The 26,637-nt window shown below is 46.0% G+C and overlaps 1 protein-coding gene across 3 annotated transcripts in view; it reads right to left on the bottom strand.

The window, feature by feature from the left end:
• KCNMB2 (potassium calcium-activated channel subfamily M regulatory beta subunit 2) overlaps window positions 1–26,637 on the bottom strand; it is a 290,976-nt gene that overhangs the window by 155,084 nt on the left and 109,255 nt on the right. The window contains exon 1 of one of the 3 annotated variants that reach the window (XM_033150684.1): window positions 20,669–20,689. The exons of the other annotated variants lie outside the window; for them this stretch is intronic. The gene's annotated coding sequence lies outside the window, so the exon portion shown is untranslated. Of the gene's footprint in view, window positions 1–20,668; window positions 20,690–26,637 lie in introns of those variants that run through there. 3 annotated transcript variants of the gene reach the window in all.

Here is a 26,637-nt window from a genome sequence, read left to right as displayed (position 1 = left end):
AGATAAACGTATCCTTCATTCAAAGCCCATACCCCTGCCCCCAATGATGACTCTAGAAAACCAGCGAGTGCTTACAGTCCTAAAATGTATACTGCATGGGCAATTTTTTCAGTGACGCTCCATCCCCTGATCCTGGTCAAACGACTCAGTACTTATGAATGCTATCATCTCATCTTGAGGAGCCTCAAACATGTAATAGATGGGCTGACACATATAAGTTACTTATTTTCATCTTCCTCAGTCTGAAAGCTTAAAGGATGGTGTGATATTTTAACCCTGAGTGTGTTTCGCTGACATCCGCACTACTGAAGCTGGTCATTGTATCATTTAAATCTATTGTTTTAATTCTCTTTAAAGTGCCTGGAGGCATAAATGGATAATACAATAAAACATGTTTCAATATATTAATTTTCTCCATTATGTTTATTATTTGCAAAAAACATAGATGTCAACTATATAAGCTTACAAATCCAGAGTGGGGTTTGGAGGTTTCTTTCCTTACATCTTTCTAACAAGCTCTAAGCAGAGCCAAAATTTCACAGGGTGAGACGATGCAATCCTCTAACACAGGGCTGGGAAGTCATTATTATTTTTTTTAGCTCAAGGGCCACATCACCTTCTGGTCAATGTTGCAGGGGCCACATACCAGATGCCAAAGGGGGCTGAGCAACAAATGTCTATTCCATCTTTGTGCATTATCAGAATTCACGGGCCCATTCCAGCCAGGCAAAAACATTGAAAGTGAGATGAATGCAGCCAATGACAGGGCTGCCTAGGGACAAAGGATGTAGTTGAGGGGGGTGAATGGCCTGGCAAGAGTCCCAAGGGCCAGATAGAGAGCTCTGGGGGGTCAGTATTTGCTTCTCAGGCCGAGGATTTTTTATTTCCTGCTCTCTAGCAGATGTTACTGCAAGAGCTGTCTATGGAGAGGAGTCGCTTGTTTGGAAACACCCCATATGAACACTGTGTTCCACATCAGCAGCACATTTCGTAATTTTACGCCCAAGCTGCACCATTTCGAAACTGCAAGTTGAGGGAATTGGCTGGCTGAATCCTCCCTCACATTAATCTCATCCTAGATCTACTTTTTTATGGTAGGGATTTTTATACTGCCCTTCAATTATATTCCGTGGGCTGTTTACAAGAAAACAATAAAAAAATGGATTCAAAACAAAACAGCTCTCCCATAATAAACATGGCATTGGAAAAGCAGCAGGAAACAGACAACAAGATTAAAATTACATCTGAAAAGCTTGGTTTTTTTTTTTTAAGTCTTTGCCTGGGATTGAAAAAGCAGTAAGGCGGGTGTCCTTGTGAACTCTGGGGAACATTTTCCACAACTGGAGTGCCATCACAGGTAAGGTGCTGTCAGAATTCCTGGTGGTTATCATAGCCCACGGGTAGCCAACTTGGTGCCCTCCAGATGTTATTTGACTACCATACTTCTCCCATCAGTCTCATTTGGCATAGTCAATTGTCAGGGATGATGGGAGTTGTAGTCCAGAAACATCAAGAGAACATCATGTTGGCTGCCACTGTCATAGCCTCTTACTATCCAGGCTAGAGATTTGAGTTTGTTGAACAAGAACACAAATATACTGTAATTGGCTGGAATATAAGCCTATCAGCTGTGAGGCAGCGTTTCCCCAAGCTGAACAGCGGCTGCTGTCCACGCAAGCTTTCTCCTACACGCTGCCATCTCTGATCAGCTGTGAGGTGGTTCCTTTATAGCTGAGCAGTGGCGTCTTCTGGTTAATCATGTCCTCCCTCAAAGAGGGCACGTGTTGCAGTGACTCCTGGCAACCAAACCCAGTGTTGTGGGTGGGTATGATTGGATAGCTACAACACCCTATTGGTAGGTGCCTTGTTGCTGGGTTGAATCAGGCCAATGGGACGCTAGCCAAAAGGATCAAGGGACCTATATATGCCCATGCACGTGACCCAGAGCTTCCTCTTTTGGCCAGTGCATCGAAACACCCACCCACCTCTCCCTACATTTAGGGCTTGTGCGCTTGACCTTGCTATGCCGTCGTGTGTCGTCTGTCGTTGGGACAGGGGCACGGCAGAAATTTTCCCCACTTGGCTGATTGGCTGTTGCCATTTGGGTTTCGCCTGCCGCGTAGCAAATTGTCACAACTTGTAAGGTTGCAGATAGGCTCTGGTTCAGGTGATAGGGATGGGGGAACGCTCTCGCCATCCCTAAGTGAAGGGTATTCCGTTAAAGGAATCCAGGGACTCAATGGTTTGGTCAACCCTGAGAGGGGTTGTGCCTGTGTCCAGGGGGACACCTGGGCGGTGGACTAGCATGTCCCCAGCTTTCCGCTGTCTCAGGTGTTCACCCCAGGCTGACCTATGCTGGTGCCCTGGGTCAGCGCTACCTGCAACGGTGCAGGGAGCTAGTCGAACCAGAGGCTATGCAAACACTCACTTGCTGTAATCAATAAAGTTGTGGCCTAAATTCTTCTAAAAACCAAACCAAAATTTGAGTCTTGTCTGAATTTATTTAAGGGGAAGGTTTAAAGGTCTAAACACGCAACTGTATTTGGCAGCGGATGACCGTGTGGGTTTCGGTGGTGAGAGTGTGCTTGTTTGGAACGGGTGTTTGTTGACCCCCTTTGATTCCCCCCCCAACCCTCCCTGGGCAAGCCTTGAGTGTGTGTTCCTCATTGTGTGATTGTGCTTCATTGGACGGGTGCAGGGGCGTCGCTAGGGGGGTGCGGTGGGGGCGGTACGCCCCCGGGTGACAGGGGCGAGAAGCGGCGGGTGGGGGCGACAAGCGGCGGGTGGGGGCGACAAGCAGCACCCCTCCCGCCACTCCCCAGGCAACGCCGGTCACCCCGGGAGCAGCAGCGCTGCACGGACGGGGTGCTCCCTCGGCCGTGCGCTGTTGCTCCCGGGGCGACCGGAGCGAGCGGCGGCGCATGGGGGTGACAAGCGGCAGCCCCTCCCGCCATTCCCAAGCGCTGCCGCTCCCTCCGTCACCCCAGGAGCAACAGCGCACGGCCGAGGGAGCACCCCGTCCGTGCAGCGCTGCTGCTCCCGGGGTGACCGGCAGCGTGGGGAGTGGTAGGAGGGGCCGGCGCTTGCCAGCCCCACGCGCTGCCGCTGGCTCCGTCCCCCCGGGAGCAGCAGCGCACGGTGTGTGCGGTGCTGCTGCTCCTGGGACAACGGAGCGAACGGCGGCACGTGGGGCTGACAAGCGCCGGTTCCACAGCCTCCTTTTGAGCCGGAGAGCTTAAAAGCGAGCTCTTCGGCTTAAAAGAGGGCTGCAGAAGCGGCGCCGGCACCCCCGGAAACGCCCTGGGGGCGGAGCGTCATGGCGTCACAATGTGATGTCACGACGCCCCGCCCCCGGGGCGTTTCCTTTGCCGCCCCGGGTACCGCGGAGCCTTACTCCGCCACTGGACGGGTGCCTTTTGGAACCCCCCCTCCAATTTTAAGGGAGCAACTTATATTTGGGTATTGTCTCTCTCTCCCCCCTCCAATTTTAAAGTTGTGGCTTATATTTGGGTATGGCTTATATTCGGACCAATACGGTGCCTGGCATTGCTACAAATTCAGTCATCACACTTAAATCCCAGAAAAATCAACGGAGCATGCTTCTTTGGACTTGAGCCGCTTATTCTGGAAAGATGGTTTGCTATTTTCCCTCCCAAAAGGTCCTTTAAAAAACAAAAACGAATTGGCGCATATTTTTGAAGTCAAGACTGACTAGATATCTAGGTTTGCCTTCACAAAAAAAAGTAGATTTCCATACACTGAAAACATGCTCTCTGCTTATTGTGGACAGAAGTAAGAACCAGTGGTTATGAATGGGCAACAACTCTAAATTCAGTTTTATCCAGCCCCTAAGTACTGCGTTCTCGCAGTTGGCTTCAAATCAGTGGTTGTCCATCTTCTCCCCTTTGCATATGGAACAGCTGTTTCTACAAGGCCTGGAGATTTGGATCTGCATTGGAGGGTGGGGGAAAGGCTGTCCATCTAGGCATGTTGCCACCCAAATTTCTCCTTTTTTTGGCTTTGAAGGAGAAATCATTATTATTACTGAGAGACAGTTTCCCTTCAAAGCTTGTTTTAATACTCTCTCTTTAATGAGCTTCAGCTTAAAGAGCAAGCGTGTTTTTGTTTTTTAAAAAAGAACGACCTAGGAGAAGCTTTCGGGAAGGTTATTTACAAAGTAGGATTTTTGTTGTTCTTGTTTACTTGGAAAGAAGGGACCGATAACTGTTGAGCCTTCGATTTTAGCTTGAGGGCATAAACTCTTAATTACTTAATTGATCGCTAATGGGTCAGAGAAAGGCAGCAATGGTAAACTGCCCAGACTGTCTGTTGGGTGTGCAGAGAGGCAGCAGTTTGCTGGGAAAGAGAAAAAACAAGAAAATGTTGGTCTCAAGAAATAATTCCCTGACTTTCCAGCAGGTATTTTGTCCCTGCAGTTCTACAGAAGAAAAGCAGGTCTCAGGCTCCTTCTTCCACCCTCTTTAGAAAAAGTGGAAGGAACCATAGGCTGGTTGGAGTAGGTGCTTTCTGAGCATACAGTTCCAAGTTCAATACCTGACATCTCCAGTTTGACGTATCCTTTATGAATTAGTCAATCAATGGATCTTGGTTTATGACTGCAAAACACAGAGCTGGAGAAATGGTTCTGATTGATGAGCCAGTACATTATTTACTCTAACCATATGGGCCAAGATTGCTAGGGGGACCTGTTTTATGAGACGCTGCACATGACACTTTGCAAATCCCATGATCACAAGGGTTTGCAAAACACAGTACATGAGACTTGGCAAGTGCCACAGGTCAGTGGCGCCTGCACACCTCAGCTATGTCTTTTCATATGAACCTACCCAGACCCTGAGATCATCTTCTGAGGCCCTTCTTCACGTGCCTTCTCTATGAGAGATCCAGAGGATGGCAACACAGGAAAAGGCATTTTCTGAAGGGGCTCACCCGGGAGCTTCAGTCGGTGCCTTCATTATACACCTTTAGGCACCAGGCAAAAACATTCCCTCTCAAAATATATTCTAAGTCTATCATTCTATGGCTACCATTGGAAAGTACACGAGATGCTGGATTATGGATAAAGAATGGACACCAGTCCATTAATACATGCTAATTCATAAGACTGTTCTCTTCTGTTTTCTCATTAATCTGTGATTTTAACAAAACCTGTATGAAAGTCCATATTTGAATATGTGTTCTAGCTCAATGTACACACTTCTAAGCATTTTATTCTAAAGTTACACATTATTAATGCCTGTTTGGTATGTTCTTTGACCCAAGAACTGTATCACAAAATTCAGAGAAGTGTGAAATCTAAGAGGATAATTATGTCCCGATCTGTGTATTAGTACTGCAGGCGCAAATTAGATTAGTTTGCTTAAAAAATGCAAACAAAATCCTCCTACATTCCTAATTATGGGTGATTGGTCTGATCTAGCAGGAAGCTTCTGATATTCATGCAGCGTTCCAGGGGACAAGGCTGGCTGGGGGTGGGGAGTGGGGGGGTGGGACTGCTTCCTGGGAAAATATCACAGGTGAGGTTGGGGGTCAGGCTCACCTGCTAAGTATAGAGAAGCCACTTGTGAAGGGGCAGCACTGTGCAGGATAGGGAGCAGGTGGCACTGTGGTCTAAACAACTGAGCCCCTTGGGTTTGTTGATCAGAAGGTCAGTGGCTTGAATCCGCGCAGCGGGATGAGCTCCTGTTGCTCTGTCCCAGCACCTGCCAACCTAGCAGTTCGAAAGCACACCAGTGCAAGTAGATAAATAGGGACCACTGTGGCGGGAAGGTAAACGGTGTTTCCATGCACTCTGGTTTCCGTCATGGTGTCCCATTGAACCAGAAGTGGTTTTGTCATGCTAGCCACATGACCCAGAAAGCTGTCTGTGGAAAACACCGGCTCCCTTGGCCTGAAGCAAGATGAGCACCACATCCCATAGTTGCCTTTGACTAGATTTAATGATCCAGGGGTCCTTTACCTTTTACTGTGCAGGGTTGAATCCTCCTGTTTAACAGCTGGTAAGCAGGAGTGCTGACTGCTCCCATTCATGAGCAGCTTTCCTTGCATCTATGGACCAGCACCCTGCAGGATTGGAAACACTCTAGGTTGGGGTTGGGGAGGAAGGAGATGCAGAGTCTCCTCTTCATGCCCCTCCTGGCCATGTGTGGAAATTGGGTTTGGAAAACCCTTAGCCCCACTGTGGGGGCAGATCTGGGGGTGGTGGTTCCTGGGGTCGCACAGGGCTTGATCAGCCTGATGTGGGAGCCCCACATTGGGGCCCCAAGACAGATAAAGGAAGGGGGTTGTGCACAGTCCTGGTCTTTACCATGTAGAAACTAAAAAAAAAGGAACCGAAACCATAGAGAGGAGCAAGAAGCTACAACAGTGTTTCAGTAGTTAGCTGAATGACAAGGCCCATATGTTATCCTCTTCCATTATCATGTAAGCAATCACCCTTCCTATTTCTCCCAGCGGTGCTATAATGTTTAATAAAGATGTTCCTGGGCTGAGTGAATAACTTTGCTGAAGATGGGGAAGCCCAAGGACCGCGATTACTTTTGATATAAGAAAAATGTACTGTCATTGTGACACAATTCCCTCCCCCTATTTGATGTCCCGATTCCTGGAATAGATCCAGAACAGCACCTGCGAGAGAAATGGGCTTCATCTAGCAGTGCATCTGTTTTACTCCTGTTTCCAGTACATCTCATAAATAAAGGAGAGCGCCCCCACCCCTCGAATGGCAGCTGTACCGGATCACACAAACACGTCTGCTGAAAATATTGAAATATTTGCATTAGCAAATGACGCAACAGAAACACAAAACAAAAGGAAGGTGCCTCTGCCTTTGAGGCATGGCAACCATCAACCAAGGCTTTCTGTGAAAGAGATATAAGAGAGGTTACTTAAAATGCACGCAAAGGAGAAGCAGGCCCTGGGGGACAAGGTGTACTTTCATCTATGTCATTGGATCACAGGAGACAAGAGAGCTGATGGGAAAGTCTCTTACGCCATTCGGTGATGGCGATATTGATTGCCATGGCTTCCAAGCCACAGACCCTTCAAAACAGCATCCATCTTCCAGCGGAGGTTACGGAAAATAGAGCAGTGCTCCACCAACCTCAGTCTGCCCTCAAACAGCCACCACTCACCTGCCTGCCTTCCTACTTACCGCCTGTTCAGGGTGGCCCTGCCTGCCACCTGTCTCCTCCCTCACCTCAGTGATGGCTCCCGCCTGCTCAAATAAACGCATGCACACAGATCCCATCTGCACTATACATTTAAAGCAGTTTCATACCACTTTAGGCAGTTGTTGCTTCACCCAAATAATTATTAGGACTGGTGTGTGTGTGTTTTTTTTTGTGTGTGTGTGTGTGTGAAGGGTGCTGAGAGTTGCCAACATGCACCGAAGATTGAGGGGGTCAGATCGAATGTGCGGCATCACACGTGTGACGTCATGATGCACGACATCACATGGCGTTTTGGGAGCAGCCAGGGGACGGAGCTGAATGCAGTGGCCAGTGGCTCCTCCTCTCACTCTGAGCACCCCCTAGAATACCCTCAAAATCTGGCCCAGTGGGTTGTGAAACCCTCTGGAGCAGATTTGGGGAGCACACGGGGAACACCCAGGGAGAGAAGAAGGAGGAGGAGGAGAAGAAGAAGAAGAGGAGGAGGAGTTTAGATTTGATATCGCGCTTTATCACTACCCGAAGGAGTCTCAAAGCGGCTAACGTTCTCCTTTCCCTTCCTCCACCACAACAAACACTTTGTGAGCTGAGTGGGGCTGAGAGACTTCAAAGAAGTGTGACTAGCCCGAGGTCACCCAGCAGCTGCATGTGGAGGAGCGGAGACGCGAACCCGGTTCACCAGATTACAAGTCTGCCACTCTTAACCACTACACCACACTGGCTCTCCAGAAGAGGAGAAGAGAAGAGAGGAAAGGTAAGTCCCATTGGGCAAGTGGATACAACATCATCACCACCATCACAGCACCATCACCATCATGTTAGTGTGTTAGTATTAGCATATAAAGCCCCAAATGCCTTAGGAGTTAGGACCCAAATATCTAAAAGAGCACATTCACTATCATGAACTGCAGAGGGAAATGGCAGGCAAGGCCTGTTGGTGGGAAGGCATTTAAAGTGGTGATTACTCAGTTGTGGAATATGTGTCTTCATCATGATGAACTTTCAGAAAGAATTTGAAAACATTCCTGTTTAGCCAGGTATTTGCAAGCTGAAGAACACAGTTCCTGGCAACCTCAAGATGATGGGTGGAAGTATGTTTTTAATTGAAGTTGCTTTTGGATTTTTTTTTTTAAAAAAGCTCTAACTGCTTTTGGGTGAGAGTTTTCAGAGCGTTTTAATCTGTTTTACATTGTCTATGCTTTGTCTTCATTTTAAAATTGCATATATGGTTTGCTGTCCTAGGCTCCTTAGGCAGGAAGAGTGGGATAAAAATTCAGCAATACACCACCCTCACCATCATGGAGGACTAGGGTGGCACTGGGAGAGAGCTGGATGGCATTTTGCCCAGGGCTCCTTCCAACCTACCCCCCCCCCCCAGCAAACTTTGTGCTTGTGTTGTCAACTCTTTCTGGTAAAGGTGTCTTCTGCTGCCAGGGGCTGTTGTGTTTCTCCTCCTTCGCATGTGAAGACAAGAGACTAGTGGCAGGTAGTCTAGAAGATCAGGCTGCCTACATGCAGCTATAGTCATGTATGCTGCACATGTCTGTGTATTTACTCTTTCAAAAGCAATTAGTCTGCTTCCGTACTATCAGGCATTTCCCCAAATTGATTCTAGAAGGCGCAGACCCACATTAAGCCGTTGTACAGGAGCAGCTGCATTTTTTGTCAGGGAAGCAATGTGAATTTTAAAGAGTCCCGAAATAAAGATTTACATGATAAGGCGCAGTGGCTCTCGAGGCACACTGGCTCATATCACACACTCCCAGAATCCATCGCTCACTTCTGGCAAGCCAGATAATTTGGAGAAACATGCAAGAACCTTCAGTTCCAAATAAAGCTGTTATCCAGATAAGTCTCCGTGGGATTTATTGCTTGTGTTTACAAACCTGCTCTATTCTCTTCTACAGTGTGGAAGAGGATCCCTCAGGGCAGTAAACATCACTGCCACCCCCTCAGAAGTAAACAATGGGTAGGCAACTTGAATCTGTGCCCAACATCACTGGGAAAGGTTAAGCATGAAGGACTATGTTGAAGCAGATGGTTCCATGGCAGCTCACAAGTTCATTCATCTATTTATTCATCTATTAATTCATTTTGTTTTGTTTTTAGCCTGTCTCTTTCTCCAACAAAGCTTTGTGTCTAAAACATGAGAGATTGCATAAAGCAGCCACGGGGAACCCATACAATAACCACAAGAAAAAGTGCTGAAGGTCACACAACTGTAACAACAATATACTGATAATGAGAAATGAACAATAAAGTAGACAAAATATCATGACCATTGCAAAGTGTGGATTTCGGCAAGGCTGGCAAAGAGAACCATATAGCACAATAATAATTATGATTGCATTGAAGAACACTCTAAGCAGCTGTCAAGAGTCAGGCTTCCGGATAAGATCCTGTTTCAAAGATCTTCCTTGGATGATAACACCTCAAAAGCATTTCAAGGCCCTGACCGCAGTTGTCGCAGCAGCAGGGAGAGCTTCAGGAATGTTTCTCTCTCCAAAGAAGTTACTTGATTCCAAGAGGCTAATACTACTGCAAGGGCCCATAACTATAAGCAACCTATATGATGTCAGATGTGGTGCAGGTAAAGGCTATAGGTTGGGCTGAAATACGGTTTGCAGTTACTACATATTAGCTGATCAGCAGTGCCTGTAAAGCCTTGCATTTCACAAGCATCAACAATCAGTTGACCAGATCCATTTCTCCACTCTTGCCATAAACGTTGGCCACATTTCAGAGCTAGGTTTGCAATGTTCAACATGTATTCTGTCTCCTCACTCCCTCAGTGGTTGTGGACACCACAGCTGACTCAAATGAATGGCATGTTTTTGGATTTTCAGGCGTCAGGATGACCAGCCTCAAGTTGTCTTGAATACATACTCCTTCACGAACCTGCCCAACTCTGGGGCCCTGCTCTCTGGACTGCTGAGTAAGGGACTTTTTGGATACTGGGTTGGAGCTTTCTCCCCGAAATAACATTTGCTCTGTTGAAACCCATGGACCTCCTAGCCAGGAGCAGTGTGTGTGTGTGTGTGTGTGTGTGTGTGTGTGTGTGTGTGTTGGCATAGAGAATCTCTCTTGTCACTGGGGGTCTCTGCATTTTGCCTGGGTGGAGTATGGATGTGTTGGGGTGGTGGTGAATTTGGGGCTGTGTCGATGTACCAGTAGAGCCAATTAGGCGCTCCCACCAATGCATCTGCCCAGCCTGGCTCTCCTCCTCATCCTGCCCCACCTACATATGCTAAAGCAACACTGTTGCTGGGGGGTGGGGTTCCCTAGAACCACTCCATCACAGATCTGTTAAATCTGAAGCTGTTGTCTCCTATCCCAATTGACTATTGTTGTTGTTGTTCAGTCGTTCAGTCGTGTCTGACTCTTCGTGACCCCATGGACCAGAGCACGCCAGGCACCCCTATCCTCCACTGCCTCCTGCAGTTTGGCCAAACTCATGCCAGTCGCTTCGAGAACACTGTCCAACCATCTCATCTCTAATTGACTAATAGAGAATCTTAAAGAGGCAAAAAGAAAGAAAGAAAGAAAATCCCTTTTTACAGAAGTGGATGAAATTTGCAGGCAAAAGAGTCTCCCTACCCTGCAGGAGTGGATTAAGCCTGGCAAACTGTAGCCAGGGTTCTTCAGCCAGGAAACCTTTAAAATTTATTTCTTTAAGAATTGGATGTAATTCTCAAGCCATCTGGAGAGCCTACCAACTTTCAGAACAGTAGCTGAACAGCAGACGTTGCCATTTTTGGGTAGGGAAACTAGAAATCCATATTCTTCCCCTAGTGTTTTGTAGGCAATCAAGTTTGAAAAGTGGTGACATGAGAAAGGTGTCCCCGAGTAAATTGGTAATCATAGACTGGCAATGAATAACACAACTGGGAGCTAATTTAAGGGACAACCAGGCTTCACAGAGTGGGGAAATTGTATCATGCCTGGATGGGGGAGGGGGGAAAGGCTTTAAGGAAAATATTAATCATGCTGGACAGAAACAATTCACTGTAAATCCAAAGAGAGGAGGATGGAACAAGCAGACTAAAACCTGGAGATAAAAAAGAGCAATTATAAACTAATAAAAGCAAGAAAGGAATGTGCCCATGCAGCAGCAAGGGAGGGAGAAACTCTCAGAGAAGTTTGCACAAACCTAAAGAGAAATGAAGATAGAAAAGGAATGAAAAACAAATAATGGAGGATAAGCCTATCAATGGCTACTAGCCATGATGACTATGCCCTGCCTTCACAGTCAGAGGGAGTAATGCTTTTGAATACCACATGCCTGGAAGCCACACGAGGAGGGAGTGTTCTTGTGTTTGAATCCTGCTTGCGGTTTTCCACAGGTGACTTGTTGGCCACTGTGAGAACAGGATGCTGGACTAAATGGGCCATTAGCAGGCTCTTATTGTGTTCTTAATTAAAGCCGGTGTTGTTTGTTGAAAGCAGATATGGACTGCAATAAAAAAGGAGCAAGTATATAATAGGAAAAACCCCAGTACTGCATTCAATGACATTTTTGTGCTAGTGCAAAGATTAGCACTAGCACAAGGGAATTCCTCCTTCACCACACCCTGCACCATCCTCAGATGTGTTCTGGGGGTTGAGGGAACCCCCAATACAGATTTAGGGAGCACATGGGGGGAGGGAGAGATGATTCCATTGTTCAAGGAGAAATTCTGGTGCTGATATAACTATCCGCTCATTGCAACATTGAATACAACCCATACATTTGAATTTAGGACTAGGGAAGTGGAATGACCCCATACTGAGCTCTCCTAGAAGTCTGCAAAACAACAACCAAACTATCACAAAAAAGCAGAATGAACACTAATCGATTGAAGTATTGGTTGTTTTTTTGTTAATTGTTGGTTAGGAAACTGGAAGTGATTGGGAAGGGTGCCAACAGTCCACCTCTTTTCTGAATGTCCTGCTTTCCTGGACAGAAATTGCAGAAGAACCACCACCATGTTGGTTTTTCACCATGTGAAAAACAAATTATAGAATCATAGAACGGTAGAGTTGGAAGGGACCCTGACGATCATCTAGTCCAACCCTCTGCAATGCAGGAATATGCAGCTATCCCATATGGGGATTGAACCTGCAACCTTGGTGTTATCAGCACCATGTTCTAACCAACAGTGTGAGAGCCAGTGTGGTGTAGTGGTTAAGAGCGGTAGACTCGTTATCTGGGGAACCGGGTTCGCATCTCCACTCCTCCACATGCAGCTGCTGGGTGACCTTGGGCTAGTCACACTTCTCTGAAGTCTCTCAGCCCCACTCACCTCACAGAGTGTTTGTTGTGGGGGAGGAAGGGAAAGGAGAATGTTAGCCGCTTTGAGACTCCTTCGAGTAGTGAAAAGCGGGATATCAAATCCAAACTCTTCTTCTTCTTCTTCAACAGTGTTTCTGTGCACTCTGGTACTCATCACGGTGTTCTGTGTGCCAGAAGCAGTTTAGTCATGCTGGCCACATGTCCCAGAAAACCTGTCTCCCTCGGCCTGAAAGCGGAGATGAGCGCCGCACCCCATAGTCATATTTGACTGGACTTAACTGTCCAGGAGTCCTTTCCCTTGTCCTTTCCCTCTACCTCAACCAACTGTGCTAAATGCTTTTATTTACTTTAACATCCCTCCCCCAAATCACTGTGACTGGAATGCCCTGAGAAAAAGTAAGTCACTTTGATTAGAACATAGACTCGTCTGTCGATATGAAATAGCCCATTCCTCCATGCCCTCTCCTCTTCTCACTCAGATGCATGCTCTGTTTCTTTATCGTCAGCTTGGTTTCACTGTTTAAAATGCATCTATTCCTTTATTTTTAATGGAAGAATGAAGCAATTTAGGGGCACTTAAATCCCCAGAATGACTCAGGCTGCCCTTGTAATGCCTTGCTTATGATACCATCTGACTTAGGGATGTGAACACCTCACCTGAATCACCCCCTGTTCGGCTTCTAATTTGGGTTACATGCAGAGGAGGAAAGTGATCTTTCAGGTATCCTGGTCCCAAGCCGCCTGAAGCTGGTCAGAGTCAGAAATTTAAATGTGTCCCCCACCCCCCGGTCATATTTCTTGGGATGATCTACTCAAGCCCAGCTGCCTGCCATCTCACAGGATCCATCATGTGAAAGGGATCTAGGAGTCTTGGTAGACCATAAACTTGACATGAGTCAACAGTGTGATGCAGCAGCTAAAAATGCCAATGGAATTCTGGGCTGCATCAATAGGAGTAATAGGGAAGTAATAGTACCACTGTATTCCGCTCTGGTCAGACCTCCACTAGAATACTGTGTCCAGTTCTGGGCACCACAGTTCAAGAAGGATACTGACAAGCTGGAACGTGTCCAGAGGAGGGCAACCAAAATGGTCAAAGGCCTGGAAACGATGCCTTATGAGGAACGGCTTAGGGAGCTGGGTATGTTTAGCCTGGAGAAGAGAAGGTTAAGGGGTGATATGATAGCCATGTTCAAATATATAAAAGGATGTCATATAGAGGAGGGAGAAAGGTTGTTTTCTGCTGCTCCAGAGAGCCAGTTTGGTGTAGTGGTTAGGAGCGGCAGACTCGTAATCTGGGGAACCGGGTTCGTGTCTGCACTCCTCCACATGCAGCTGCTGGGTGACCTTGGGCTAGTCACACTTCTCTGAAGTCTCTCAGCCCCACTCACCTCACAGAGTGTTTGTTGTGGGGGAGGAAGGGAAAGGAGAATGTTAGCCGCTTTGAGACTCCTTCGGGTAGTAAAAAGCGGGATATCAAATCCAAACTCTTCTTCTTCTTCTTCTTCTCCAGAGAAGCGGACATGGGGCAATGGATTCAAACTACAAGAAAGAAGATTCCACCTAAACATTAGGAAGAACTTCCTGACAGTAAGAGCTGTTCAACAGTGGAATTTGCTGCCAAGGAGTGTGGTGGAGTCTCCTTCTTTGGAGGTCTTTAAGCGGAGGCTTGACAGGCATCTGTCGGGAATGCTTTGATGCTGTTTCCTGTCAGGAATGCTTTGATGGTGTTTCCTGCTTGGCAGGGGGTTTGACTGGATGGCCCTTGTGGTCTCTTCCAACTCTATGATTCTATGATTTTATCATCATACCAGGAATTAGATTTAGTTGACTTTCTGACAATGCTGCTGAGTTTGGTGTCATCATAGCACAGAGATCCTGGTGTCCCATAGCAAACACTCACAAGCACCGCAGAACATTAATTTAGTTGTTACTTTAGGAACTGTCTAATCTCCCTGCAATAATTTAAAGGCACTGTCCTGCCAACCAAAGCCTTGTTAAAATATCAATACACCTAAGGCTTGGTTGGGAGGGCAAGAGCGATGAAATATTGGGCAGGAGATAATAAAGTTGCTGAGATGATGTTTCTAAATCACACCCAAGCCAAAGGCTAAGCAGAGTGAAAAACTTTCTTGGGGAAATGATTGCTAAAAGGAAAGAGCTAACAGCCTGTTTATCCCTCATAAAGCGAGCTTATTAAGGAAGAGCCAATTGGAAATGAAAATTTCCTTGACAATGTTCAGACAAGTTGCTTTTTTGCAGTATCTCTGGGTCATATGGGGAAGATACAATCAATGGCTATTTCGAGAATGTTGGGCACGGCTCAGTTTTGTAATTAAGTACAGAATTTGTTAGTGGATTGTGGTAATTGCATCCCAGTAGGTGGGAAATTGCATGGGGAAACCTAGAAATTTCCAGAGACTGCCCAAAGAGATAGGGAATTGGAAGGAGGAAGAATACACCTCCTCCCTCTTCAGATATAGGAAGTTTTGCTTACTCTAAATGGGTGTGGCTCTCCAAGGTCTCAGGCAGGATTGTTCCCTTCCCACCACCACATCACTTGTTACATGATCTTTTTTTAAATGAAGCTTAGGGATGTGGAGGGAAATTGGATCACTTTGTATTCAAGGCAGTTATGTGCAGCATACACTGTCCAAAACAATGGGAGAACCAAAACAAATTTGCAGTGTGGTTATCCAAACAATGTTTCAAAGCATGCATATATTAGGGGAAAGTGTGCATAAATATATTAATGAAAATAATACACAAACATGCATTATGTATGGGGAAATTGCTTTAAAAATGTTCATGTTAGTCAAAACCACACATAAGCATGTGCTTATTAGGAGAAATTTGCACTAAACTGCTAAAATTGTGAGATTTTTTTAAAAAAGACACAAGAACTCAAGTCCTGGAAAAAAAAATGTGGAGAACAGAATTTAAGATTAGAAATAAACAGAATGGAAATTGACAAATACTTCCATGCCTACTGGAGATTCCAAGATTTGAATCTGGGACCTTCTGTATAAAAAAAGACGTGTTCCATCTCTAGAGCCTCACTGACACATTTGTTCATATCCGTGGATCCATAGCAGTGACAGCCAATTAACACTGCAAATGGAGGAAGAAGGAACTTTCACAGTATGTACCCTGCCCCACCTAATAATAATAATAATAATAATAATAATAATAATAAAGACCATGCAAAGAAACTAGGTGGGAGAGAATCTGTCACCTGAAAGGGGAACAACTGCTTGGACCTCCTGAGAGATGCCTGGCTGAAGCTTTCTGATGCAACATCCTCAAATATGTCATGGTTCATTGCACACCTAGGCTTGAAAAACAACAACCCACAACCCAGGCAGGACAGCAATACAGAAGCGTTGGCAGCCGTGCTGACTAACTCAGCTGTGAGTGAAAATTTCAGTTAGGCTTCACTGGTAAGAGACATCTGCTACCTGGACATCGGGCACTGTGAAATGAAAGCTGGAACCATCAGCCCATGGATGAGTAAGTTTGGGATATAATAGGCCATGCCATCTTGGCTCCCTTTGGAAACTTATAGCCGCAGCTAAAATAGACTCTCCGTGAAAGGCACACCATGACTCAGACTTCATTCTCCTGCATTTTCATCATTCAGAGATTTCAGGAGTGTTTTATAGGGGTGTTGTGGGTCTTTGAACATCCAAATTGGGTGGCTGTTCGGGCAGTTTCTTGGCCTAACAGTGTTGATTACCATAGCCCAGGAGTAATGCAATGTGATACTCTCCAGAAGTTGTTGACTTCATCTCCCACCATCCTTGCCCATTGGGCATGCTGAAGGACCATTATGAACTTTTGCAATGCCTCAGGTTACATCACACCATGTTGACTACCCTTGCCATAACAAGGGTATATTGCTTTGAGAGAGAGAATCTAGAATGGCCACTGGCAAATGTAATCTCCTGTCCAGCAAATACATTGGCTGCTCTTGCTTTTGTTGTTGTTGTTCAGTCATTCAGTTGTGTCTGACTCTTCGTGACCCCATGGACCAGAGCACGCCAGGCACGCCTGTCTTTCACTGCCTCCCGCAGTTTGGTCAGACTCATGTTGGTATCCTCGAGAACACCGTCCAACCGTCTCGTCTTCTGTCGTCCCCTTCTCCTTGTGCCCTCCATCTTTCCCAGCATCAGGGTCTTTTCCAGGGAGTCTTCTCTTCTCATGAAGTGGCCAAAGTATTGGAGCCTCAGCTTCAGGATCTGTCCTTCCAGTGAGCACTCAGGGCTGATTTCCTTCAGAATGGATAGGTTTGATCTTCTTGCAGTCCATGGGACTCTCAAGAGTCTCCTTCAGCACCATAATTCAAAGCTCTTGCTTTAGATAAACCTAAAGCTCTTGCTTTAGATAAACCTTTTAACCTGGGCCAAGAAACCATTGATACTCCTGCCTGTTTGTAAAAAAGCTTTATTAGGTAGTGATGGATGGTTATCAGGGACACGGACAACCACCGCAAAGTAATGATGTTTCTGCCTTTCATTTGGCACTTGTTGGACTGCTTAGGTGCCATTTGGCAAGTAAGCAGAATATAAATTTAACAACCAATATTGAAAGTTGAAACAATGGCTGGTGTCCAAATAACTGTTTTAGGCATGGGCTAAATGTATGTATGCCCAGTGAAATGTTTGACTCCCACCCCGCTGGAACACCAGGAAGCAGCTTTATAATAGGCTGGCTATTCTGTCCATCTTAGCTCATGGTTATTTACTTTGACTGGCAGCAACTTTCAGGGTCTCAGGTGGTGGTCTTTCATGTCCCTTACTTTACCTGGTCCTTTACACTGGGCCCAAAGTATTCAGCCCAGATTTCCTCAGTTTGGGGAGTTTGGGAGCTGTACAAAAACAGCCTCGGGAAATGGGAATAACTTTCGAGTAGCCATTGCAGTTTACCAATAAACACCCTTAAAAAGGAGACTGCATTGTTCAAAATAGAGAAGGGGCACTTCTTTGCAGGAAAAGAAGAACAAACCCTCTTCCAGTCCATAAACCATGGCAGGTCTCCTCAAAATTATTAGAATTTGTCTCCCCATACACACAAATAAGTTGCCAGAAATCCTTCTTTTGTGAGGGACAAATGGTTCCATGAAAACATCTGTGTGTGATATTTGGCCTAGGACTGCTTTAGCTGGAGATGCCAGAGATTAAAACCGGGACCTTCCTGTGGTCCAGGAAGTTGCCTTTTACTGACTTGGACCATCAATTCACTTAGCTCAGCATTGTCCATATTGACTGGCAGTGGCTGTCTGGGTTTTCAGTCAGGGGATGTTCTCAGCCCTACCTGGAGATGATGGGATTGAACCTGGGACCTTTCGCATGCAAAACAGACACTGTACCACTGAGCTATGACCCTTCCTGCAGTGCTCTTCCACTGAGCCACAATCCCTCTCCTGCTATGAGTAGCAAGCTCTGCCTTTATGTCATCATCACAGGCTACCTTTGAAATTTCACTCAGTTTCAAAAGTGCTTCCTCAGGCAGCATAGGAAGGGAATGGGGTGCTCTTAAGGAAACATAAGCCCAAACTCTCTCAGGCACGTGGAACTCATTGCACCAGAAAGCTCTGACCATCCATTCTCATATTTGGATACCTTCAAAAGTAGAAGGATGTTCCACACTGCTAGAGGAAAAAGCAGTTCATTTCTTCCTCTCTTCCTCTCTCTCTCTCTCTGTTTGTTTGGCTGTTTGCAAGTTTTCGTCTGCCTTCCCTTTGCTAATTAACCAAATGTGCTAATTAAGCCGAGTTGCCTGCTTGCTGTACAGGCAAGTCGTCTGCTAAAAGCTATGTTTTGGTCGAGCAGCACAGTGTTAAATGTTTTGTAACACCCTGAAAGAGCAATTGCAGAAAAAAGCAAGTTAAGATGGAGTCAGTCACTTGTGCTCAATCTGTTTCTCCTTTCTTCTCCTTCCTGCACACCGTCATGTGCAAAACTAACTACTTCCAAGAGGGAACAGACCCTGGGCATCACTTAGCAGCTAAGCTCATTCTAAACAATGGCCTTGTAGGAACCAGTGGAAGATGCTCTATTAGGACGAATGGCACCCCACCAACCTGAGTCTGCAACCAGCCAGCTCCACCTGCCTCCCTTCTTAATCACAACCAATCCTCCTCCTTTAAAGTGCATTCAGACACGGGGAATATTCATTTTCATTTGCACTGCTATCTCAGTGATGTCTACCCTGGCTTGGTCCACAGAATTGAAGGTGGCAGGATGCCCAAGGACATGCTCTATGGGGAACTGGCGTCAGGCACCAGACCCATTGGCAGACCAACTCTGCATTACAAAGTGGTCTCTAAATGAGGCGTGAAGGCTGGCAACACCAACCCCACCACGTGGGAATCCCTTGCACATGACCACAGTGCCTGGAGAGAGACAGGTTGTGCATTCGTAGCAGTGACCAGAGGATGAATGACTGCTGGGAGGAGTGCAGAGAGAAGAAACGCCATGCTGCATCTGCAGCAGCACAACCGGACGCCTTCATCTGCCCCAGCTGCAACAAAACATATCTCTCCCATATTGGTCGACGTGACCACAGCAGGTGCTGTAGCTCTCCAACAGTTCGACCTCACCCCAAAATGTGCTCTCCTGCATTGTTTGTTGAGACAGACAGATGCCAACTACAACAATGCATATGACCTATCCTCTAATGTTCCTTTCAGTTTTGATGTAGAACTTTATGACCAAATACAGTGACTAGCTGCACTGTATTTCATTCACAGCAACAACAAAGTTCATTGGACAAAGTTGCTGCTCCCCTACCCAGCGGCCACTCCCAGTCACCAGTCTAGCTGCCGCATTCTGGATTAATTGCAGTTGCCGGAACACCTTCAAAGGTAGCACCACATAGAGCACATTGCAGTAGTCCAAGCGGGAGATAACTAGAGCATGTACCACTCTGGCGAGACAGTCCGAGGGCAGGTAGGGTCTCAGCCTGTGTACCAGATGGAACTGGTAGACAGCCGCCCTGGACACAGAATTAACCTGCACCTCCATGGACAGCTGTGAGTCCAAAATGACTCCCAGGCTGCGCACCTGGTCCTTCAGGGGCACAGTTACCCCATTCAGGACCCCACACTTGCCCGCCTCCTGTCCCCCCAAAACAGTACTTCTGTCTTCTCAGGATTCAACCTTTACTGCCCCCAATTTTGTCATTTTACTCCCACGCAGCTTCCGCTGAGTGCAAGATCCTGAGGCCTAGCTGTCAGCTGTTGAGTTTTCGGTTTTTGAACGTTTCAGAACTCGAACGGTCTTCCGGAACAGATTACGTTCGAAAACCGAAGTACCACTGTATAAGGTGGAGATTAACAGTGAAGGAAACATCAAGGAAATGGAATGAACTGCTGTGAGAACGAGGCCTTGGTCTCATTCCTGCCCTTGTAGAACTCAGCAGGGAGGAAGGTGCAGAATTAGTTGGCACTGCCTCTTATTGGCTCTGGCTCCACCTACTGTTGGTTTCCCACTTTCCACTGTTCCTATCCCAGCCAGGATGGCAGTAACCATCTCTTCTGTCCACAAGAGCAATAGGACATCAACCTGCTTTGTACACTTGTCCCTTCCCAGCAGCTGGCCCTACAGATGGCCTTTGAAGCAATGTCTGTTCCAGACTAATAATTTTGCTGAGTGAATTATTGTGCATAATTTACAAAGAGGTGCAGAGATTAAGTACAGTGGGTGTGCCTGTCCTTCTGGACTGATATAGCCTAGGGAGGGCGGCACTTTAAAACTGCATCACCAGCCACAGTTTGGGCTCACGTTTCAGTACACAGCTGTGGGCAGTCTGTACTCAGAGGATTTGACAGAAGGGCTTTTGCATCATTCCACAAACTTGTTGAGTGTTGACGCAACCCTGGTGACTATGATTCTGTGAAGGGGAGCGGCAGCTGCTAAGAATTCTTAGTACCCTCAACAAACAACAATCCTCAGGATTCTTTGGGGTGGCTGGGGGGGGGGGTCATGGTAGGTAAAACTCAGGACAGGACAGTAGGATATGTACCCAGGAAGTTCTTTTTCTCCTTGAGAAAAACAGAAATGTCCTTGCCACAAGCTGCTCCACCTCTAGAATCCAAGGGAAAGAGAATCTGTGTCAAGAAAGGGTTTTTGTTACGTATTAACAGTTGGACGAAATAAAAAAAAAATGTCTTTCATCCCTTGACTATGTGCTTAATCACACTTACAGTTTACTACTCAGGGTTTGGCAAGGCTCATTGTCTTCGATGAGTCTGCAGAGAAAAAACAAGAAACTGTAAGTTACTAGTCCTTATAATGATGTCAGTGATGGAGCCCAGGGGATCTGGACCCAGGAGACCTGGGTTTTAGATCCCGGTTAAGCCATGCTACGTGGATAGGCAAAATAAAGTATATCAGTTGGCTTTAGAAATAGAGATGTGTTTGAAATCCTGGGGAAATGATATGCAGATTTTCAAGGAGCCATGGTCCTTTGACCACCACAGCTACCCAGCCTCCCTTTGTGAAATTCATTCATGCTTCTCTAAGAATTCTAAGAAAGATAGACCAATGATCTGCATTGGTATGAAGTAGCTTCCTATATCACCTGTGGTTTGCCTGCCCTATAGTGTATCACATCCCTGGGTCCTCTAGTTCAGTACAGTGGTACCTTGGGTTACAGACGCTTCAGGTTACAGACACTTCAGGTTACAGACACTTCAGGTTACAGACTCTGCTAACCCAGAAATAGTACCTCGGGTTAAGAACTTTGCTTCAGGATGAGAACAGAAATTGCGCGGCGGCAGTGCAGTGGCAGCAGGAGGCCCCATCAACTAAAGTGGTACCTCAGGTTAAGAACAGTTTCAGGTTGAGAATGGACCTACAGAACAAATTAAGTTCTTAACCCGAGGTACCACTGTATTTTTTTTCCAAATTACATAATGATTGGCAGCTGCTTTGCAGTGATTCGGGCCTATAGGTGGTCTTTCCCAGCTGTGCCTAGAGATGCAAAGTCTTGAAATGATGTAAATCACATGTTCTACCACTGAGCCACAGTCCTTTCCCTTCATAGTGTACATCAAAGATATATCAGGTGGTCATAGGAACACAGAAAAATGCTTCAGAACCTTGATCCAGTATTGTCTACAGCAGGGGTTCCCAAACTTGGGTCCAGCTGTTTCTGGACTACAATCCCATCATCCCTGACCACTGGTCCTGCTAGCTAGGGATGATGGGAGTTGTAGTCCAAAACCAGCTGGAGACCCAAGTTTGGGGAAACTCTGGTCTACAGTGACCAGCAATGGCTTTCCAGGATTTCAGGGAGTCTCCCCCTCCCACCTGGAGACACCTGGGATTGACCTTGAGACCTCCTGCATGTATAGCAGATGTTTTACCACTGAGCTACAGCAGACATTGTCCAATAAAAATAATGGAAGAGGAAAAATATATTCCCTATCTGTTAATTAACCGAGTTCCCATATATCTTACTGCACTTTCAAGTCACAGGAAATTAATTATAAGAAAGTTGGAGAAGGATTTGATTCCATCAGGCTGCCCTTCCATCAGTTGTCACCTACAATAGCCACCCCACCAGGCTATAAGAGAATACTACATGCGAAAATTAAAAAGTGTGAGATCTGCTTATTTTATAATTTACCAGGCAGGATTTCTCATCTGAAAGTGGCTCAGAGTGACAGAGCCTTCTTCCTGCAAGTTACATGTTGGCTGAACAAGGTCCTCCAGACAAAATTACTCTATGGAGAATTTAGCAAAATGAGGGTGTTTGATATGTAAATATTGATGCTGGCTGTGCAGATTTACCTTTAAGAAAGTAATTTTCAGCTTCAATTTATATGCAATTAACTCCAGCAAAGCTCCCCCAAGGACATGTGGTTTTGATGGGCAGGGCCTTAGAAGCAGACATAATAGGCTGGAAACTCTTCTTACCCTTTGAAAGAATACATTATAAATACAGCTGAATGACCACAGATGTAGCTGTCAGTTATCGGTCTTGTTTTTTAAATGGATTAGTGGATGAAAATAAATTGTATAAAAAGTTCAGACAGGTACAGATTGAAACTCTTTAGGGATGGCGGCCGTTTTTTATGACTAAAGCGTTTCAGAAATAATCCCCACAAGTTATATTGCCTGTCAGGAAAGGGGAAAAATAAATAAATAAATAAATAAATAAATAAATTGAGTACAACAGGTGTTCCTTCCAGATGTTGCTGGACTACAGCTCCCATCATCCCTCACCGCTGGCCATGCTAGCTGAGGCTCAAGAGAGCTGAAGTCCAGAACATCTGAAGAGCACCAAATAGAATACCCTGAGGTACATTGTAACTTGGGTTAACCATTCACGGGTGTCAAACACAGCCTGCTTGGGGTGGGTCTGTACATCAGGTTTGCATTCTGGGAGTGCTCCAGGGTGCAGTTTCGTTTTTGGACGGGCAGTTGGTGGTTGTGGCCAGGGATTTTTGCCTAGCTTAGGCCCCTGGCAGAAAGCCGAGCTGGTCCTACATGGCCCAGCTGCATCGAGCCTGGTATGAATGCTCAAGGAGGGTGAGCAGCAGGGCTAGGGAGGGCTGTGGCCTGGGAAGGCCCCCAGGGGCCCACACAGATGGGTCTAGAGCAGGCATAGGCAAACTCGCCCCTCCAGATGTGTTGGCGCTTTTGGTTTTAACTGGAAAAGCCTCCAAACCATTATAGCACTTGGAGTGGTGTCCAGCTACGCTTCCTGCTGCGTTTCCCTGCTTCTCCAGTGCTTTTGCAGAGTTGTTCAAACTTCAAACTTCTTCTTGCGCAACGGTATGTGTGCCTTTCTTGCCAGCAATTAAACTCCCACAAAGTCTAGCTTGTTTCAAGTCAAGCAAGCTTTATTTACAGACATACAGTGGTACCTCGACTTACGAAATTAATCCGTTCCGAAGGCGTGCTCGTAAGTCGAAATCTTCGTAAGTCGAAGGCGCCATCTCGGAATGGGGAAAAAATTCATATGTCAAAAAAACCGCATTCAAAACTTCGTAAGTCGAGGTATCGTGCCGCCACTTTCCTTTCGTAAGTCAAAAATTTTGGAAGCGGTGGCCATTTTTTCGCTTCCAGAGGTCATTTGGAAGTTGAAAAATACGGAAGTCGAGTTGCTCGTAAGTCAAGGTACCACTGTATAAATCATGGAGCTTCTCTCCTGGGCTTACGGACGACATGTCCGCTCTGGTTCAAAACCGAAAGTAGGACTGACCAGGAAAAAAACAGTTCGTCACATAAATCACATAGGCTTTGCATACAGCAGATACCCTGGATGTTGTGACACATCTTCCCTGTGGGAGGGGTGAACTGTTGAGCTTATATAAACCTGAAAGCTCCAAACCTCACAAGATGTTTTGGGACTACAACTCTCATCATCCCTAGCTAACAGGACCAGTGGTCAGGGATGATGGGAATTGTAGTCTCAACACATCTGGAGGGCCGGGTTTGCCTAGGCCTGGTCTAGAGGGAATGAGGGTCCTCTTCCCAGCCTTACTGGAGAGAGAGAGAGCGTACAGCACATTACAAAGTCAACACTAAAGGTTTTTTTTCCTTTGGTCTTTCAAATTTTGAGACATAATTTTTTTAACAGAGCGCTGTATTAAATCCTGGTGTCACTTATAGATGGTTTATGAAGAGGTTGTACTCATATCTAGTCCCCCTCCCCCTGCAGCTGAAAAATATATGTGACATTGACACAGAAGAATGACTAAGAAGGGGAAAGGCTTCAATTGAACATTCTGCCCCAGGCATCTCATCTTAAAAAGGGGCCTAGGACGAAGGTAAAACTGTCCTGCTTTGTTTTGTACCAGTTTAAATCTCTTGTAAAAGTTTCTTGTCACCAAGGATGGATAAATCTGTCCAGTCCGGTTCCTCCTTTCCCCATTTTTCACCTCACCACATTCTACATCAGTTTGTAATTTTTTTTAAAAAAAGTCCTCACAAAATTTGTTACCATTTTAATGTGTATTCTGGCTAACATACACATTTTTGCATGCAATGCATTTTTCTATGTCGTTTTTACTGACCTATGCATTGATAAGTACATTTTCTCTTAACGTGTCTTTCTCCACAAATCTTTTTCGTTGCCAAAGTGCATCACAAAATGTGGAGGCGTGTGCATTTTGAAGGATGAGTGTGTTTCCTTTGTAAGTTGTTTCAGAAATGGATAATTAAGGAAGGTTCTATTAAAAGGTGAGCTGCGATGAATTTCTGGCCCCTCAATAGTTGCCACATACAGGGATGCAGGCTGATACACTGGCGTAAGCATGGCCTTATCAATAGTCCATTCAACAGCCTGTCCCATCTCCACTCCTGTTCCTTCGACTGCCTGACATTTCTTTTTTCCTCCTCCCTCCCAATTCCTTTTCCTTTTGTGCCATTTCTTTTAGAATGTAAATACAAAGGCAGGGCCTGGATTAGGAGTAACATTTGTAAGTTTTTCTGACTGCTTTCTGGGTGTGCGGGCAAGTGCCGAAGAGCAAGGTGAAAACACCGTTTAAAAATAAATAAACAAGCAAGCAATTCATAGATACTTGAAATAAAACAAAATAGATAAGTAGTCACTCTGCATCGCCAATATCAGATTGTTCCAGGGGGAATCAGCACCATTTGGAAAAACAATGATTCAAAGAGTTAAAAGAGTTTACATTCTTTACCAGTTTGATACAAGTCTAACCACTTGGCTATCTAAAATATCTACCGTAGCTCCGATCTGCACAGACGAGTGAAAGCTTTTCAGCATGGCTAAGCACGGGGCCTCGTTAATGAAAAAAGTTTCATCTCAAGATATGTAATATTACATTCTGCATCACCATTGCCTGCAGGAATATCTTTGGAAGAAGATAGCCTTATCATCTGGCTCCAGTCCTTCGGGCATATGCAGTTGCGACCAAAATGCCCATCCATCTTGTAACAAATAACACTGAAATGTCAGGTTATGAATCAAAATGCACAGGGCAATAAAGATTTGAATCTGCAAAGCACAGGAGCAGTGGATACCTGAATGTCCACCCGGGCTTCGTATAAGCCTAATGAGGAGGGGGAGGCAGAAGCTACAAGCTCCCCTCCATCTAAACAAAGACTTGCCCAATGCCTAACCTCACAAAGTTGCAATGACTGCTACGAGTTAGGCAAAAACGAAATGACTGGAGCCAATTTGCCAAGTGGAAAGAACTCCTGCCCGGCCCCAAAAATATGGTGGCCGACAATTTTCCAAAGCAAGGTCATATCATAGCAAAGCATAAAAAGAGGGTGGGTAGGTGGGAGATTTGGTGAAGGGCGCAAGAGGTCGGTCTTGGGCCGTGCCACAGTTTAAATTTCCCATGGCCACGCCCCTTGCCAGCACTGACTGGCCAGTGAGGGCCACCCCTGGACATGGCTAAACAGTGACGAGGAGGGCACAGATTGCCACCCCCAGCCGGATCACTGCAGGGCCCAAGGCCTGGCCGCAACACCGCCTACCAGGTAACGTAAGCGGACATGTCATACAACATATAAACACAAAATGTGTAACATAAAAACACAAACAAATAAACAGGTTAAGTTAAACAAGATAATAATAATAATAATAATAATAATAATAATAAAAATTTTTATTTATACCCTGCCCTCCCCAGCCAAGAGCGGGCTCAGGGCGTCTAACATCAGGTATAAAAACAATTGATTAAAATACAACTTAAAAACAGGATTAAAAGACAACTTAAAATGCAGCCTCATTTCAGTGGAAGCCCAGATCAAAAACTGGTTTTGGGGGGGGAAGGGGGAGAAATCGTCAAATCTTCACCAAGGCCAACTATCCAGACTGGTCCTACATGGGCCAGAAAAAAGCCAGGGAAGTCCCCAAATAGGAGTTCCATCATAGAAGGAAAAAGGAAAGAGTTGGAGGGGATCAAGTTGATTCCAAGCCAAAGGCCAGGCGGAACAACTCTGTCTTACAGGCCCTGCGGAAAGAAATCTGATCCCGCAGGGCCCTGGTCTTATGAGACAGAGTGTTCCACCAGGCTGGAGCCAGTGTTGAAAAGGCCCTGGCTCTGGTTGAGGCTAATCTGACTTCCTTAGGGCCCGGGACCTCTAGAGTGCTGCTATTTATGGACCTTAAGGTCCTCCGCGGGGCATTCCAGGAGAGGCAGTCCCTTTAGGTATGAGGGTCCTAGGCCGCAAAAGGTTTTAAAGG

Source organism: Lacerta agilis, chromosome 5 (genome assembly GCF_009819535.1).
Source record: "Lacerta agilis isolate rLacAgi1 chromosome 5, rLacAgi1.pri, whole genome shotgun sequence".
NCBI classification, from domain to species: domain Eukaryota; kingdom Metazoa; phylum Chordata; class Lepidosauria; order Squamata; family Lacertidae; genus Lacerta; species Lacerta agilis.
Note: the sequence above shows the minus strand (reverse complement) of the source record. Positions and strands in the feature narration are given on the sequence as shown.